The sequence below is a fragment of the Leopardus geoffroyi genome, chromosome E1 (assembly GCF_018350155.1).
Source record: "Leopardus geoffroyi isolate Oge1 chromosome E1, O.geoffroyi_Oge1_pat1.0, whole genome shotgun sequence".
Taxonomy (NCBI): Eukaryota; Metazoa; Chordata; class Mammalia; order Carnivora; family Felidae; genus Leopardus; species Leopardus geoffroyi.
This window is the reverse complement of record NC_059330.1, coordinates 14,582,345-14,601,347: the sequence shown is the minus strand read 5'-3', so window position 1 is coordinate 14,601,347 and position 19,003 is coordinate 14,582,345. Positions and strand designations below refer to the sequence as shown.

Genomic DNA, 19,003 nt, shown 5'->3' with positions numbered 1-19,003 from the left:
GGAGGGGCAGAGAGAGAGGGAGACACAGAATCAGAAGGAAACAGGCTCCAGGCTCTGAGCCATCAGCCCAGAGCCCGACGCGGGGCTCGAACTCACGGACCGCGAGATCGTGACCTGGCTGAAGTCGGACGCTTAACCGACTGCGCCACCCAGGCGCCCCCTAAATTTTTTAATTTTGGAGTATTTCAAACATATACAAAAGTGGGAACTATTATAATAAGTAAATCTGACGACCACTACCCAGCCTCAATTAGCAACACACGGACAATACTGTATGTATATCTGGGAAGAATTTTTTAAATAAGACATAAAGCATAAAGGAACTAATTGACAAATTTGTCAGAAAAGGAATTTCCATACAAATGAAAATAGGTGAATTTAAAAGATAAACTATAGATTGGAAGATTTGCAATGCACTCAGCTGACAGAGGATTCATATCCATACCTGCAAATCAGTAAGAACCAATCAGAAAATGTAAGTAGAGAAAAATGGGTAGAAAATATAAACATGGAATTTTTTTTTTAGGGTTGTTTATTTATTTTGAGAGAGACAGAGACAGTGTGTGCAGGGGAAGAGGCCAGAAGGAGAGGAGAGAGAATCCCAAGCAGACTCCGCAGGGCCAGTGCACAGAGCCTGACGCGGGGCTTGAACTCAGGAAACCGTGACATCATGACCTGAGCTGAAATCAAAAGAAGGATGCTTAGCTGACTGAGCCACCCAGGCACCCTGTGAAAATGGAATTTAACAAGGGAATTCAAATCGCTAATTAATAAATGAAGAAATGTGTAACCCCTCTAGTAATAAGGAGAACAAAAAATAAAACATGACAGGTTTTAAAACCATCAAATTGGCAAAAATTAAGGTTTGGAAAATGCCTAGTTTTGGTGAGAATGTAGAAGAGTTGGAACTCATCTGCTTTTCTAGGTAGCGTGAAGTGGTATGATCACCTTGAAAAGCAATCTGGCAACAGCTAGCAAAGCTGATGGTGAGCATGCCTTACAACGCGGCAGCTCTGCTTCTAGATACATTTTTTAGAGAAGCTCCTATATTATACCAAGAGACTGCAGTATTATTGGCAGTTCTAAAAAATCGTGCATCTGTAATACAGTTCAATAAGTTGTGGTATATTCATTCATACAATGGATTAGTATACATCAGTTAAAATGAAAGAAACAGAACGACGCACATCAACATAAATAAATCTAGAAGTTGTAATGCTGAGTAAGAAAAGCAAAGTAGATGGTAATCACAGTAGGTCATGTGTATAAAGTCTAAACATGCAAAAATCATACTATATTGTTTATGGATATATATATTTATATACATAAATATAAAAGATACACATACAATGAATTCAGGATGGTGGCTACCTTTAGGGAAGGAGAAAGAGAAATGGGATCCTAGAGGGATAAAGAAGGAGTTTTAACTGTATCTATAATGTATTATTTCTTTTAAAAATGAGTGGAATGTACCCAGGTGTTTGTTAGCTATTCTGTTTTTCTTTACGTAAGAATTGCTAAAAAAAACAAAAAACCAAGAAACCAAACCAAAACCAAACAAAACCAAAAAATCCCAAACAACTGAGTAGAGATCATGACTGTTACCAAGATAGCTCTAAGTTGCACCAAGGTGGATGGAGGTCAGCCTCTGCTTGTGATCACCATTCACCATCAGCTCTTCTACTCTAAGGGTGGTAAAATAGTAGCTCAAAGTAGTAGGTTATGTGGAACAGGTTATGTGACAGATTCAATCCACTCCCCCAGTCAGTCTTTCATCAAATTTCCCCATTTTATTTCCTCCATGGTATTTAACATAAGCTGAATTTATTTGGCTTATTTCTTTACTAGATTTTTGCCTGTCTCCCTTTAACTAGGACATAAGATCCATGAGGTAAGAGACAGTATCTGTCTCATTCACTACAGAATTCCTAGTACTATGAATAGTGCCTGGCAAACAGTAAGTGCTCAATAAATATCTTATGTTCAATTAATGTCAGGAGTCAAGACTACCAGAGTATGTTAAGGGGAGATGTTCAACCCTTGCACAGAAGCCCAGGTTAAATATGGACTGTAAGTTCAAGCACCAATCTCTCTGGGGGGTCCATGGGGAAGAGTCCAGCCACAGTCACAACTAGAACACTGAAACAGGGGGCTTGAGAGTGAAGAGAAAATACAAATTTAAATTTGGAAACAAAATTTCTATTAACAAGATATAGAAACTTCAAGCCTCTGGATTCTCTACAGACACCTAATTAATTTCCCAGCACAATCTTCTCATGCAAGTTCCAACATGAGTTCAGGGATATGAACTTTCTAAAAACCTAAATAAAGCATGCCACTTAATCTCTTTTTCCAGGCTCCGGTTTTGGAGAAGAACAGAAGAGGAAAGGGAACAGGGAATGAAAAAACAAGAAGACACATCAAATGTATTGCTTTCATTAGCACAGCTTCCGAATAATCCCAAGGAGGAGAATGGCATGCCTGTAGGATGTGTCTGGAAAAGCTCTTCCCCTGGGCTGTGATGGGGGCCACCATCCACCTTTAGGCAATTACAGCACCTCCTCCAGAGGCTCCGTACAGTAGCAGTGGTTCAAATGGGCTCTGGGGTTAGAGTTCTTGGGCTTGAATTCTAACTCTGCCATTTTCTACCTGTGCAACCTTGGGCAAGCCAATTAATGGTTCTATACTTCAGTCTCCTTAAGTAAAATGGTGGCTAATAAAGGTACCTACTGCATAGGGTTGTGAGGATGAAATGTTTTCATGCATGTAAAGCTCTCAGAATAGCAAACCCTCAATAAACGGTAGTTTTTATTGTAATTGTTCATCTGGAAGAGAGGGGCCTTATGTTTAATTCTTTGGAAAAACCGCTTGCCCTGGAGACTTGGATGACTAAATCATTAGCTAATGAAACAGAGGCAACAGGAAACAGTGCAAAAGCACTAGACCAAAATTCAAAATGCCTGTTAGTGCAGAGATTGCCAGTTAACTCCCAATACCCGGTCTCCTCCTCTTTAGTAAAAGAACTTGTCCTCTTCCTCCATTGTGCTGCCCACTGATGCCCTAGCAGCCATCCTGGGATGAGGCCACATCCTAGGATATTGGCGTAGTGGGCTGCAAGAGGCCTCAGCATCTCCCAACTTGGTGGAGCCTTCACACTAGCCTTGGACTGCCTAGTTCTGGACTCTGATGTGAGAGAATAAAATTTTATGTGTGTAGGACTTTGGAGTCCTACACACATTCAAACTTAATGATATATCTCGGTTCTGACCTATTACTATAATACACTTGTAGATAAACTGGTCTTAGTTTTCTCTCCTATAAAATGTGGATAATACTTTATAGAGTAGTGGAAATCAAGCGAAACAACACATCATAATAGCACTATGTAAAAGGATAATGTAATTGTTATCAATGGAAACGAGAGAGACACTCAGAAAGGAAACACAGGTATGATAATGACAGATGGGAAACACAAAGATACAGACTTAGAAAAGGATTAGAAAAAGTCCAGGAATAGACATTGTGCTTATTTGACTATGAAAAGTTCTTACAGAAGATCATGAAAGCTGATCACTCAGGAGAAATAACCTGTATCCTGCATCCTATAAAATACATTATTAAATTATCTCAATAGGAATCTCGTTATCTACCATTCTTTGGAGTCCACTATCTGTGATCCTGAATCATTCCTAATTAGATGAATTTTGCCCTTCAAATCCCAGTGTCTCCCTTTCTATATTCTTCCTGTCATTACCCCCAATCTTAACAATCAAGTCATACTTCTTGACTTTATCACAAAGCAGAGCTGTCTAACAAAACTTTCTACCAATGATAAAAATTTTCTATACCTGCTCTCAACAATATGGTAGCCATTAGTCACATGTTGCTATCAACCACTTGAAATGTGGCTAGTGTGACTGAAGAACTAAATTTTGAATTTTGTTTAATTTTAAGTAATTTAAATTTAAATAGACTCACATGGCTAAGTGGCTACTGTTTCTGGAGAGTGCAGTCTGCAGAGAAAGCTCTAGGAAAGAGAAGGAAATTGTGTCATTTCCTCATTCCTATTTGATCTCAATTCTTCACAATACCTATGCTAAAAAGCTTTTTCTTAGCCTATTCCTGATGGCCCTAAATCCGTGGAGAGTCCCAATTTCCCTATTTGGGATTTGGGTAATTATTACCTTCTTTTCAGAGGGATAAGCACATTTGTTCAATACACACACACACACACACACACACACACACACACACACACACACAGAGTCCTGAGTGAGACAAACGTCCTTCCGGAAAGCTTTATCGAACATGCCAGAATGACTGGATTCAGTGAATCCACCAAAAAATGTACAAAAGAGGATTACTTCTCTGAAAAGGAAAGACTCTTTTTAGGCTCTGTGGTCTATTTATTATTTAATTTATTTAAGAGAGAGAGAATGCACAAGTTGGGGAGCAGGGAGGAGAGTAGTGGAAGGGGTGGGGGAGAGAGGGAAGGAGAGAGAGAGAGAGACAGAGAGAGAGAGAGAGAAGCTCAGTGCAGAGCCTGACATGGGGCTCAATCCCACGACCTTGGGATCATGACCTGGGCTGAAAAAAATCAAGAGTCAGATGCTCAACCAACTGAGCCACCCAGGCACCCCTGGCTCTGTGGTCTAAAGACATCAGAAGTTCAATTACCCTTCTTGATAAGTCCTTACATATCCAATATACGTCTAGTATGTTTTTTAATTAAAACAGGTGGAGAAACAGGCACCTGTTTCTCCTGCTCCTCAGAGCAGATCAGAGCAGAGCTTCTCTGCTCCTCAGAGAAGATCAAACTAAAAGAAATGGCCTGAAGCAATGTTACTGACCATGGAAGGCTTGGTATAGTAAATAAAGCTGTCAAAATAAGCAATCTGTCAAGTTGAGGAATTAGTATCTTCGTGATGGGGGATGGGAGGTTGGCTAAAATAATAGTGCAGGTAATTTAAGTTCTTATGAAGGACTGGTACCTCTCAACAATGCAAACTCAGTCTCATGAAGTAAAACTCAACAATTTACTGGCTTGCTCTGTCTGCCTGGACAACTCTAGGCATTTCTAAGTAAGATCGATATGTTTCATTTTAGGACTAGGAAAATTCTCTTAAGTGCCTACTATTAATCTGATGGGCAAGACAGAGAAGAAGCTCCAGAGGAAGAGGGTCCCAGAGGTGGTAATAATACAGACAAATGTCTTTCTAGTTTCAAAAACACACACTAGAACAAATAGCCTGACCCTGATGACCCCTCCAGGCTGCTACTCAGGTGCTCATGTTTTAGATGCGAGCAAAAGTGTAATTCCTTCAAAAACTCCTTGATGTGAATCCAAGAAATGATGTGACAGTACTTGCTGCAGATTTCCCTTGGAGGCAGACCAGTAGGACCTTTCTCAAATGCAAATTAGCTGTCAGGTTTCTTGGGGAGGAGTTTAAAGAAAAGACATCACAATGCTCTGATCTGAAGAGTATGGTGAACCTGGACTAAGTGAGAAGGAGGGACAAAGGACACCCGGAGAATGACCCCTGTGAGAAAAGTCCACGGGACGGGTTGGGACAGAACTTGATAAGAACTGGAAATGTGTGGCTTTGCAGATTCTTGCTTGAGTTGGACCAACTTGATTTTGGCAACCCCTCCCCCTCCTAAGTTAGCTCAGGTATTCGTTGATCTTAGTACAGAATCCAAAAGTCCCCTAGACCTCTAAGCGAGCTCTCCCTGGTATTTAGGGCAGGAGTGCCTGTAAACCATGTCATCCAGTTATGCCACACTGGCTCTTACTCACATAGAAAATATTTATCAAGCCCTCATGAGATCTGTAGCACCACACTAGACACTCAGGGATGTCTATGAGAGAGCAGTTTCAAGGAACTCGCAACTTAATGTTCTGTTTGTAGTCTTAAAGGCAGATGCAGGCAGAAAGGGGTGAGAGGAGACCCAGAAGAACTGTGTCCACACTCAGAAAATACCGCTGATCTTTCTAGGAGTTGTTGTACCACAACACGGAAATAGTTATTTAGTAGGAGGTGGTGGGAAACCCTGGAATTTGAGAAATGAGAGGAAAAAAATGTGGAGTAAAGGCAGGTAGTAGTTGGGATTAATGAAAATGACAGAGTGGAAGTTTTAGACTCTCAAATATAAAGGCCAGTGAAAGGAGGAGGCCTGGAAATTGAAACATGCCTAGATTAAGGAGCCCGTCCCATCTACAGGAAGTTTATCCCTAACATCTAAATAGTCATGTTTTAAAATCAACAAGTTTGCTGGTTTTCAGCTGCCACTGACCGGAACCCCCAGTGGCTCTGGCCCACAGTGTAGACAGACTGTGCCCAGCCGGACTAGATGAAGACATGTAGCCGGAAGTCAGCCAGCCAGCCCAACCCCTCTCAGCCTTGGGAGGAGTTTGAGCGAAATGCTACCCGGCTATGAGTAGTAGGCAAGATGGTTTAACCCTAGCGGCACGGAGCTATACCTAGGCCCCTGCATCTCAATCAGTAGATTCAGAGAGTGGACTGAGACCCAAGGGGACTCCAAGAATGAGAACAGAACCCCACCAGCAAAGTGCACCAGGACCTGTGGTCCTCCAATGCTTTCCCTCCTTGTCTGCTGCAGTCGCATATTCACGTTCACAGTCACGTATTTTTAAAAATTGATATAATTATCTCCTAGAAATTACTGTATGTAGCCTCTTGGGATCTAAAGCAATTAAGTGAAGATAAATTTCTTTCATGGAGCAAGCTGTCAAAGGATGAAGCAATTTCATTCTCCATTTGAAGTGGAAGCTTTGGGTCATGCATGGTTTATTTGAAACAATGCCATCACCTAAAGCTGCTGATCTTATCTCTAACTCCGTTCTCCATTTCAAACTGCTGGAGATATGCAGCGTGGCACTGCCTGAAGTTATGACATCTGGCTCAAGGCCAGCAACAGAACAAGCCAGCTCCTCTTCTAGGGTTTAAGTTTAAGAGGACAGAAATCATATTAAAAGAAGATAACTATATAGGTGAAGTCTGTTAAACCCTGAAGAGGGGAGAAGTTCCCAAGGCATCAGTTGTGACTACGGAGGCACCCTAACAAAAGGGAAGTGGTACAAGAGCAGGCAGGAACGCCCCCCAAAGGGGGTAGGGTGAAATACATGCTGAGGAATGAGCTTTTTCTCTTCTGGGAGACACCAAACCCAACCAACAGTGGGGCCTATTTCATGAACCCCGGCCTGATAGGTGGAAAGCATACCAGGCTGAGAATCAGAAGCTCTGGGTTCTAATTCCAGCACTATATAAGACTGTGTGTGAGATTTATAGGAAAGTTCTCATTAACTGTTCTTCTTTTGAATCGCAGCTGGTACTTTATTTAAAAAAAAAATCTGCATAACCATGTTTTATTTATTTTACAACATACCAATGTGCTATCTAGGTAATAGTATTCAAAGTATTTTTTAAGCCACTGAAACATTCTTCAGGTGAAATCCACGCACGTCAGACCATGTCTGAGTGTTGCTTTCGAAAGGAACTCTGAAGAACTAGAATTGGCTTTCAAGTGTCATTGCACTGGAATCACCAGAAGAAACTTGTTGAAAGTGATTGCTGGGCTCCCCTCTCAGAGTTTCTGATTCACGGCTCTAAAACATTACACACTTAACATGTTCTCAGGGGGATCTCATGCTGCTGGTCCTAGTACTACAATTTGAGAACCAGTGGTATAGAGGAATGTGGCCAAGAGAATTTCAATCTAGAATTGAAATGTCCAATACACTAGCCACTAGCCACATGTGGATATTTCTTTTCTTTTTTTTTTTTTTTCAACGTTTATTTATTTTGGGGACAGAGAGAGACAGAGCATGAACGGGGAGGGGCAGAGAGAGAGGGAGACACAGAATCGGAAACAGGCTCCAGGCTCTGAGCCATCAGCCCAGAGCCCGACGCGGGGCTCGAACTCACGGACCGCGAGATCGTGACCTGGCTGAAGTCGGACGCTTAACCGACTGCGCCACCCAGGCGCCCCAACATGTGGATATTTCAATTTAATTAAAATCTCTGTTTCTCAGCTGCACTAGTCACATTTCAAGTACTCAAGAGTCACAAGTGTCTAGTGGTTACCATATAGGATAGGATACTGTGGAAACAGATCAGTTCTATTATCACAGATAGTTCTATGGGATAGTGTTGGTCAAGAATCTACTTGATTTTGGGGCACCTGGCTCAGTCGGAAGAGTGTACAACTCTTGATCTTAGGGTCATGAGTTTAAGCCCCATATTGGATATAGAGATTACTTAAATAAATATTAAAAAAAAAAAAAAAAGGATCTGTTTGATTTCTCTGGTGAATGTTTAGCCCAAAGAAGAGAAAACTTAAGGGGAATTTCACATTTGCTAAGACGTGTCAGTATTAAAGCCTGGGTGGCTCAGTTGGTTGAACACCTGACTCTTGATTTCAGCTCAGGCCATGCCCCATGTCAGACTCTGTGCTGATAGCACAAAGCCCTGCTTATGATTCTCTCTCCCTCGCTCTCTGCCCCACCCCTACCTGCACATGCATGTGCACTCTCTCTCTCTCTCTCTCTCTCAAAAATAAACATTAAAGAAAAAGTCTTTGTAACACCAAAGTGCAACATAAGAAAAACTAAATAAAATAGATCTCATCAAAATTTAAAAATATAAAAATTTTCAATAAAGTGAAAAGACAATCAGCCCATTGAAAGGGAAAAAATATTTGCAAATCATATGTCTGATAAAGGACTTTATCCAGAATATAAAAAGAACTCCTACAACTCAACAATAAAAGACAATTCAATTTTTAAAATGGGCAAACTATCTGAATACACATTTCCCCACTTTTATAAAATCTTTACAAAATACTTTCACAGACTTTATCATCCCTTTTTATCCTCTTTGAGATCGATAAGGTAGTTACAGGTTTCCTAGTTTTATTCAAAAAGACAAAAGCCCAGAGAGGTTATATGAATTGTCCAAGACCACACAATCAGCCTATAGCAGAATCAGGATCAGAGCTCACATTTGACACTTTCTTTTATTCTAACTTTGCCTTCCTTTGGCTCAGAGGGAAAAAACTAATGCTCAGGTATCCCACAGGCAATCGAGTGAGAAAGTAGAAACTGTATTTTTTAAACGTATACAATTAAGTAAGCACATAATAAAGACATTCAACGTTATTAGTCATTAAGGAAACGCACATCAAAGCCACACAGGGATATCACTTCACACCCATTAGGATGGCTATTATCAAAAAACCAGAAAATAAAGTGTTGGTGAAGATGTGGAAAAACTGGAATCCTTGTGTACTGCTGGTAGGAATTTAAATGGTGCAGACCTGTGGAAAGCAGTTATGGCAAGTCCTCCCAACTCAACACAGAAGCACCATATGATCCGGCTATTCCACTTCTGTGTACACATCCGAAAGATGTGAAAGCAAGGGCTGGAACAGGTTATTTGTATGCTGGCCATGTTCACAGCAACATTATTCACAATTGCCAAAAGGTAGAAGCCACCCAAACGTCCATCCCGTGGAACAGATACAAAATATAGTGTATATACACAAGGGAATATTACTCAGCCTTAAAAAAGGCAGAAATTTTGACATGTACCACAACAGGATGAACCCTAAAGATGTTATGCTAAGTAAAATAAGCCAGTCACGAAAACACAAATATTGAATGATTTCACTTATATGAGGTTTGTAGTCAAATTCAGAGCAGAAATAAAATGATGGTTGCCAGAGGCTGGGAGAGGGAGGAAATGGGGAGTTGGTGTTTAATGGGTATAGTTTCAGCTGGGGAAAATGAAAAAATCCTGGAGATGGATGGTGGTGATGGTTGCAAAACAACATGAATATATTTAATGCCACAGAACTGTACACTTAAAAATGGTAAATTTTGTATTATGTATATTTGAACAATTATAATTTTAAAATTGGAATAACTGTCTTTTTTTTTTTTTTTTTTTGAGAGAGAGAGAGCACGTTTATATGAGCAGGGGAGACGGAGAGAGGGAGAGACGAGCAGGGGAGAGAGGGAGAGGGAGAGAGAGAGAGAAACAGAGCATGAGCAGGGGAGGGGCTGGGAGAGAGGGAGACATAGAAATCTGAAGCAGGCTTCAGGCTCCGAGCTGTTAGCACAGAGCCCTACACGAGGCTCAAACTCACAAACTGCGAGATCATGACCTGAGGCCAAAGTCGGATGCTTTAGCCATTGAGCCACCCAGGTACAGAGAGAGAGACAGAGAGAGAAAATCTTTTTTTTTTTTTAACGTTTATTTATTATTGAGAGACAGAGAGACACAGAGGAGGGGCAGAGAGAAGGGGAGACACAGAATCTGAAGTAGGCTCCAGGCTCTGAGCTATCAGCACAGAGCTCGACGCAGGGCTTGAACTCACAAACTGTGAGATCAAGACCTGAGCCAAAGTCGGCCGCTTAACCAACTGAGCCACCCAGGCGCCCCGAGAGAGAGAGAATCTTAAGCAGGCTCCACGCTGAGCCCCGACATGAGGCTTGATCCCATGACCCTGGGATCGTGACCTGAGCCGAAATCAAGAGTTGAACATTCAATGAACTGAACCATCCAGGTGCCCCAAAATGAGCCCGCTTTAAATAAAACTTTGATTAAAGGAAAACCTTCCTTCCTAGTTCCTCACCCTCTTGAAATGTCTGGTATAGCCATTTTCCAGCTCCTGGCATTGACAACGTAAGGAAGAACAGATTAAAGCTATCAGTGAACCAACAACTGCCCTATGACCCTGGCATATTTGGAGCAAAAAAGCAACCTATGCAGGCTTGTAGTTACTCTTTGACTTCATGGTCTGATTCTCAAGGCCAAAAACGATCTTCGACTCTTGTCTGTGTGAAATTCCGAGTTAAAGGAAGGAACAACAAAGCCTCTCTTCAGTCATCTGCTTATGAGTTGGGCCCTCCAGGAAACAGAACCAACTCTTAGTTCTCAAAGGCTAAAACTTATCTTATATCAAAATGTAAGCCAGTGGCAAAACACTAATTCCAATATTTAAGTTCCATGTCCACAGGACTTTAACATTCTCACAGGGAGGGTCCGGCTCATGTTGGTAATTCTGAAAGGCAGAAATGCCTGTTCTTTTATGTTAAGTTTAACCCAAGGGCTAGAAAGGACGTAGACTGAATTCTGAGATGAGTTCTTGGGGGGTGGGGGACAACCCTTCCATACTCTTGAGCATCGACGGCCTAGTATCAATGCATCAGACAGATGATGTTAGAACTTTCTATTGTGTTCATCAAGATCCCCCAAAAGAACACAGCTGTGTCCCCACCTAGTCAGGAGTAGCTAGTCGTTCAGAAGGTTTTGTTCTCTTGACTCCTAGATGCTATGGAAGTGATCAGACCCAACTCTGATGGCCATCTCGAGATATTCTTTATACGCTGTTCCTAGAGTGAGAAGGCAAATCACTACAGATCTCTGCCTATACGAAATTTAACTCTAAGGTAGTAAGACATGTTTTTAAAAAATCAAAAATGAGTATCGGCGTAATCAGGCTATACTTGGTAGTTACACCTCATACTGAGGTGGTGAAATACTCTTTCCCCTAACTTGCAAGCCCAGATCTCACTGGAGTGTGGAGGAGGATTTTTTTTTTTTTTTTTTTAATATCCATAACCCAGCTGTGACACTTCCTTCCATCTCTACCTGTACATCTGTTTCCTACAGAGTGCTGCTGCCTCAAGTGAGATGCGTGAGGCTTCTGTAGATGCTGGGGAACAAGATGGAACAAAAATGCTTCACACCTGGCTCCCAAATTACAGGAACGCTGGACTGGGGCCAACATAAGCTGGCACAGCACCAGCTGAAATGGACATCAATTAAGAAGCCTGTCATCTTTCAAGACTGCAGGGTCTTTTTTCACTCTGCGATCCGCACTGCTCCACAAACCAGCCGCGGCACCACTGGTAGAGTTTTCCAGATGGGATCATTTCCCTTAGATTCCACACTTGCAGATTTATTGCAGAACTTGTTTTTAACCCCTCCCTTTGTTTTTAAAGCCTGAACTATTATTCTACAGCACAATTTTATCTTTAATTGAATTTATTTGTCCTTAGTAAAGTGAGAAATTTGTACCTACGTGAGCAGAAACAGTTGTAAGCCTGATTGAAAGACGTTTTGTTTACAAAAAGACATTTGAATAAATGTATTTGAATAAATAACTGAGATTAGTGACGGGTCAGAAATTCTTCTCTCTCTATACATCACTCCTCTTGGGGTCAAAAGCCACAAAGCCTTGACCAGACTACATTATCCTGGAGAACTGGACAGACCTCTAGAGCTAAAGCAGGCTTTCTCTGACCATCACATGCAGTGTGACCCATGTCATGTGCAAAAAGGAAAGAAACTCTGCTAGCGTCTAGTCAGTGGCAAATGCTCTTTAAGAAAAATAAAGACTTTAAGAGTGTCAGCAATTAGGGGCCACCTGACTGGTTCAGTCAGTGGAACAGGCGACTCTTGATCTCGGGGCTGTGGGTTCGAGCCCCATGGTGGGTGTAGAGATTACTTAAAAATAAAATCTTAAAAAAAAAAAAGTGTCAGCAATTAAAAAGTGGCAAGAGTCCGGGAGCAAGCCCAGCCAATCAGGATGATCACAGAAGTGCAGCTCGCCTTCGCCAACGTGCTGGGTGTGTTGCTCTTCCTCCTGCTGGTTGTTCTCTTATCACTACGTGGCTGTCAACAATCCCAAGAAATAGGAATGAAAGTGGCTTCTCTGCCCTGGGGCTCCAGGACGTAGTCTGAGGCAAGATGGAGGGTGGGAGGGGCCTTCACACTTCACTTCATCCCTCCACCCATCACAATATACAAAGCAGCTATAACTGGATCTTTCCAAACAACCTGCATTTCCTCAAAGTCTTCCTGAACCCTACAGAACAAGAAGCTGCCGCCAAGTAAGGTCCTGTATAGAGGCTTTCTTTTCTACTCCCTCTCTGCAGTATAAAAATATAGATATACTTTTTCCAAAAGGGACGAGATTACAAATACTACCTTTTCTTGTCTTTTGTCCAATGGGGCATGACATATCTCCTCCCCTGTACCTAAGTGGGCTGCCTTGTGGAAAGAATTCCATGCAACATGAAAGAGTCCCATGATAAATAAATATCTCGTCCACATTTAATGCATGTTCTAAGAACTGAATTCCACTGCCTCAGGGGGCTGCCTGTGGCTGCCAATTTGCTTCTCATGGCAGAACCCTGTGTGGCAGAGCCCTGACTAGGCTCTGCCGATGCTTGTTTGGAAAAGAGTCCAGCTGGAGATGAAAGAAGCTCTTCAAAGTGGGTGACTCCTCGGAGGCTATCACTTTAGGGCTTGGGAATGATTACTTATCAAAACCGCCTTCAGTCTGGAATACATTCTGGGCAAGCAGCTGGTCTGCCCTCTTGGGCGTTCCACTGGAGTGTGCAGAGCTGGATCTGGAGTGATGGCAGAAACTGAAGAACCCAGTTGAAGGCAAGAGCCCCAAATCCACATCGTAGGTAGGGACAGGAGAGAGAGAAGGGATTTTAAAAAGCTTCAGACATCTGTCTGCACAATTCCATCTTGGCCCAGCCGTCTCCCCCTTCTTTTATTTTAAATAAACAGCTTCAAAAGGGGTGGTCCTCACATCTTTCTGCTGACTAAGGTCTCAATTTCCTTACTTTCCTCTACCAAGAGAGCCTGAAACCTCTAGCTCTCAGCATTTAATCAGTCAAAACCTAGTCTCTAAGTGAAAAGACAAGCTAGACCAAGAGAATATTTATGACACATATATAGCAGATGAAGGACTTGCATCTAGATTATATAAAGACCTCTCAAAACTCAGTCAGAAAACAAACAATACAATTTAAAAATAGGCAAAAGATCTGAAGATACTTTACCAAAGATATACAGAGGGCAAATAAACACACGAAGAGATGCTCAACATCATTAGCCATCAGAAAGATGCAAATTAAAACCACAATGAGATATCTAGTAGAATGACTTAAACACATACACACACACATAAAATGTGGAATCAAGTGCTGGCAAGGCTGTGGACGAACCGGAATTCTCATACACGCCTGGTGGGAATGTGAAATAGTACAGCCACCTTGGAAAAGTTTGGCAGTTTGTAACAAAATTAAACATACACTTACCAACTGACGCACACATTCATTCCTAGCTATTTACCCAAGCGCAATGAAAACTTGAGTTCCCATAAAAACCTATATATGAATGTTTGTAGTAGTTCATTCATAATCGCCTAAACTGCAAACAACCCAAACGTTCATCAACTGGTGAATGGATAAGCAAATTGTGGTCTATTCATATAATGGAATACTACTCTGAAACAAAAAAGAACGGATTACTGATCTAGGCAACAGCATGGATGAATCTCATATGCATTATGCTAAGTGAATGAAGCCTCGAAAGCTAACTACTATCTGATTTAATGTATATAACATTCTGGAAAAGGCAAAGTCGTCCCTATGACAGAAAAAAAGATCAGAGGTGACTAGGGGTGAAGGGGTTGGTTGCATGAAGGGGTTTTTGTGGATGACAGAAATGCTCTGTATCTTAATTGTGGTGACAGTTACATGACTGTATGTCAGAAACTGTGTAACAAAGAATCGATTTAAAAAAAATTTTTTTTAATGTTTATTTGTTTTTGAAGGGGGGGGAGGGTTGGGGCAGAAAGAGAGGGAGACACAGAATCCAAAACAAGCTCCAGGCTCTGAGCTGTCAGCACAGAGCCCGACGCGGGGCTCGAGCTCACGAACTGTGAGATCATGACCTGACCTGAGCCGAAGTCAGATTCTTAACTAACCGAGCCACCCAGGCGCCCCACAAAGAGTGGATTTTAATGTGTGTAAACAAACATATTTGGGTCTCTGGGGATGGGAATGAACAAGGGACACATCGCCGCACTCTGTGATCGGGGACAACTGGGAACGCATGCAGTTAAAGTGTGACAGGGCTGGACACAGAGCCCATTTTCACCCTGAAATTAGAGGCGACATTAAAACAGACCCAGATTTCTGTTGGCATAAAAAGAACTTTATATACTCTTTGTCCCCAACACTTTTTATTGTTGCTGGGACAATGCAATCTTCTTTAACGCAGATAAAAAGATACCAAGTCCCGGCCTGGTTTTCCTCCTCCCCTTTCATTTCCTGTTTCATTTGGGCAGAGATCTCTGTTTCTACAAAGGGCAAAGTAGATTCAAGTTTAAAGGTTGTGGGAGAAAGCAGAGATCTAGGCTAACTGGAGGCCTCTTGGTCTGAACAGGTTAAGGTGCACAGAACCTAACAAAAAAACTAAATCCTGAAACATTTTTTAAAAATAATAAACACCTGTCAAGCTCTAATTAAAAGTATTCTCCACGAAATCTCTGTTGTGTTGTCATTGAGTGAGGTCAAAATACAAAGTATACCTGTAATAATAAAGTTTCCTTTCATATCATTATCTAATAGTGAAATGATGGGGATGGGCACCTCCAAAGGGGCAATATTTTCAAAGGAAAATTATACCTCTTATAATGTGGTCACAGGTCCACAGGGAGCGAGAAGGTTGAGTGGCTAAAGATGTGTGTTCCATCAGTACTTGGAGAGCCGTGAAAGCAGTCAGCTTGGAAAAGAGAGCACATTCCTGCTCTTGTCTTAGTAGCTTATCTTCACACCTCTGCTTCACAGCTTAATCCTTAGTACTACTTCTTGGGTGCTTCAAGTGAGAGGAAGGAAAGGGTACTTGGAAACTATAACTGAACTAGAAACTCTTAGCTCCCGCCTCCGAAGAGCCCAAGCATGTAAGGATAGGCACACATACAAATGCAGAGAAGGAGCTTTTTCATTTAAATGGAGGAAGCTGCCATGTCCACCTCTATAAGCAAAAATATTAATCATCCACCGTCTGGTTTTAATCCACACGCTCCTGATCCTGCATCTGAATGTATTGTTATCAGGGGAAGAAGCATTTCTGCTCAATCTTATTCACCAGCCAAAAACCTGAAAATGTGAAAACCACATTGGTAAAGTGCCTTCTTGGGGACCCAGAAAACTCTGAGCTGCTGCTTTTTTTATTGTTTTCTTTCTTTTTTTCTTTCTTTTAAAATGATGAACAAATGTGAATTTCAGAGGGTCTGGAGGGGGAGAAAAGAAACAGCTCAAGTTACAGGGCCCTCGTATCTTGGAGTGACACTATCCTCAGGGAAATTAGTACTTTCTCTTCTCTATTTCCCAAAGGGGATCCAGCCACACAACCTGATTGATATCAGCCCTTCAGAGACAAGCTTGGGCATCCAGGTGCATCCCTTACGGAGCATTTACAAATGAAATGGCAAGCCCAAACGTAAGCCTTTGCCTCTGGTCTCCGTTCTTCTGGTTTGTGCTTTGCTAGAACTCAAATCAGGGACTAAAAACGCCATCTGAATGAGTCCAAGCACATTTGTCCCACCGTCTGTGCTGGAGACCCTTCTCTCTCCTGAGGGTCACCCTAGAAAGGGTCTCCAAGCCAGTATGTGGGCTTGAGTGTCTTCAAAGCCATTAGTCACCACCCTTGCAGCCTTGCTCCAAACTGCGAAAGGGGCCACCCGTGACACAAAAACTCTGGCAAGATTAGAGGATAGCAAGAGCAGAAGAAACCACAATACGCCTGAGACTCCCAGGAGAACAATGACTAGTGCTGGTGGGGAACAGACTGACAGACAGAGCAGACAGACTCTAACCAGGCCTCGCTCTGTTTTCGATGCAACACAAATGTTTTCCATTAGAAGTTCCCTGCCCCACAAACACTCATACATGCGGCTATGAAATCCACATACTTAACTTCTGCTTTTCTGGCACTCAGACCCAACTACCTCTCCTGTTCCCCTGGAACAGAGCAAAATTGAGAGAAAAGAGTAGTACCCCCAGCACAAAGGTAAGGGGAACAGAATCAGAATCAGAAGCATGCTTACTAAGTAAGTACTATCTAACACGAGTATGATTGAGCAAGCTAGAGGGAAGGAGGGAGAAAACAAGGACGTTTCTTTGGCCAAGAGAGAAATAAGTACTGTAAGGCTCCAGCTCTTACTGGTTGGCTCCTATGCTTTCAGCTTAAAGTTTGGCTTTACTTTCTAGTAAGTCTGCAGCTGAGCTCCATCAGGAGGTGTCGGTCGCCATTAAAGCAAAACAGGCAAAAACCTCAGAAAACTCATTACAAAATGTGCAAAATTCCAGTACTGAAAAACGAACACTGGCTGATCAGGAACCCATATTTCAAACACTCAGAACCAGCTGAGTATTGCAACTGTGAGAAGAAGCTGAACCAGAAATCTTTAAACCATCAGCAACCGTCTGTAGAACCTGGCCCAGGTTCATTTCTAATCAGTCACAGAGGTAGGCACATGTGGATGTATGGCTAATTCATCTCTTCCTTAGAAAAAAGAAGAAAACTACAAATAAGAATTCAAAGGAACAATTAAAGAAAAAAAGAATGAACACTGAAAAGAAGGGAAAAAGTGAATTTTTAAAATGGCATGTAAGAAACAAAAGGAAATCCCCTATTCAGGCAGCTCTGGAGTTCCCTAATTGCACAAGAGCAAAGGACACCCCCCCCCAATGTGGACGCCTTATTAAGCAATTGCTCAGCCTTCACTCATTGTGCAATTCCAACCCTCCAAAGCTTTTTGCTGCACATATGCAAACCACGTTTTCCACTGCATTCTAGAATTAAGAACAGTTTCTCATTTTTCTCTTCTTCACTTTAGGGGGTCTATGTGCACAAGGAAAAAAAAAATAATCTGTTGCTAGATAAGCATTCACTACAAATGAGGTTTTACATTATTTCATCTGGTTGTTTCTGAGTTTACTGGGAGTTAGGAAACATTTGGATTTACTCTTGGACAGCTAAAGATTCATTTTTTCCTGTCACTGACAATAATGATATCACAAAAAATTGTCCATGAAAACATTAGACCTTCAAAATCCTTTGTTCCAAATGGTTGCCATTCTGGAATATTTGGAGTACTTAAAAGTAGCAGTCCCTACTTTACAGCCAAAATTCCAACAGCAGCCTGGGTATATCAAAGTGTATTTTATTAACTACAAACCTTTCTTTTGAGAGAAATCTTGTTAAGCGATCAGCAAGAACAATAACAGGTGTATACAAAGATGAGGAAAGCATGACAAGAAAACCCAGAGGTCATGCAGGAAAAGACAGATTTGACTTCATAAAAATTTTAAGCTGTACACTGTAAAAAATATAAAGAAGATTATAAAACAAGCTACAAACCGGGAGATGATATTTGCAACATATAAAATAAAATATAACTATCTACAGTGTATAAGAACTCTGCATATCAATCACAAATAACAATATAAAAACGAGCAGGGCCATAAATATGCAAGTCAGAATGGAAAAATATAAACAGACAGTAAATATACAGAAAGATCCTTTATTCCACTAGTAAACAAATGCCAGCTAAAGTGAGATGCACTTTTCCGGGGCGCCTGGGTGGCGCAGTCGGTTAAGCATCCGACTTCAGCCAGGTCACGATCTCGCGGTCCGTGAGTTCGAGCCCCGCGTCGGGCTCTGGGCTGATGGCTCAGAGCCTGGAGCCTGTTTCCGATTCTGTGTCTCCCTCTCTCTCTGCCCCTCCCCAGTTCATGCTCTGTCTCTCTCTGTCCCAAAAATAAATAAACGTTGAAAAAAAAAAAAAATTAAAAAAAAAAAATAAAGTGAGATGCACTTTTTAACCCAGAAAATTAGCAGAAATTAAAAATATTGCTGTAATATTTACAAATACACAGTATTTGTAAAAGTATGAAAAAACAGACACTCGTATACTGCTAATGGGAGTGTAAATTGGTATGATCATTTTGGGGGCACTTTGGCAGTATTTGTAAAAACAGTAAAATTTATATATCTTTTGACAAAGCAATTTCACTTGTAGGAATCTATTCTAAAAGAACAGTCTTATAAACATACAAGGATTTAAGTATGAAGAAGTTCATTTTAGCACTGTATGTGATGACAAA

The 19,003-nt window shown here is 41.5% G+C and overlaps 1 protein-coding gene and 1 pseudogene across 4 annotated transcripts in view; one reads left to right on the top strand and one right to left on the bottom strand.

The window, feature by feature from the left end:
- The window catches only part of SMG6 (SMG6 nonsense mediated mRNA decay factor), a 229,780-nt gene that overhangs the window by 74,119 nt on the left and 136,658 nt on the right, over positions 1-19,003 (bottom strand). The gene's annotated exons all lie outside the window — the stretch shown is intronic.
- Positions 12,616-12,724, top strand: LOC123604395 (annotated as a pseudogene).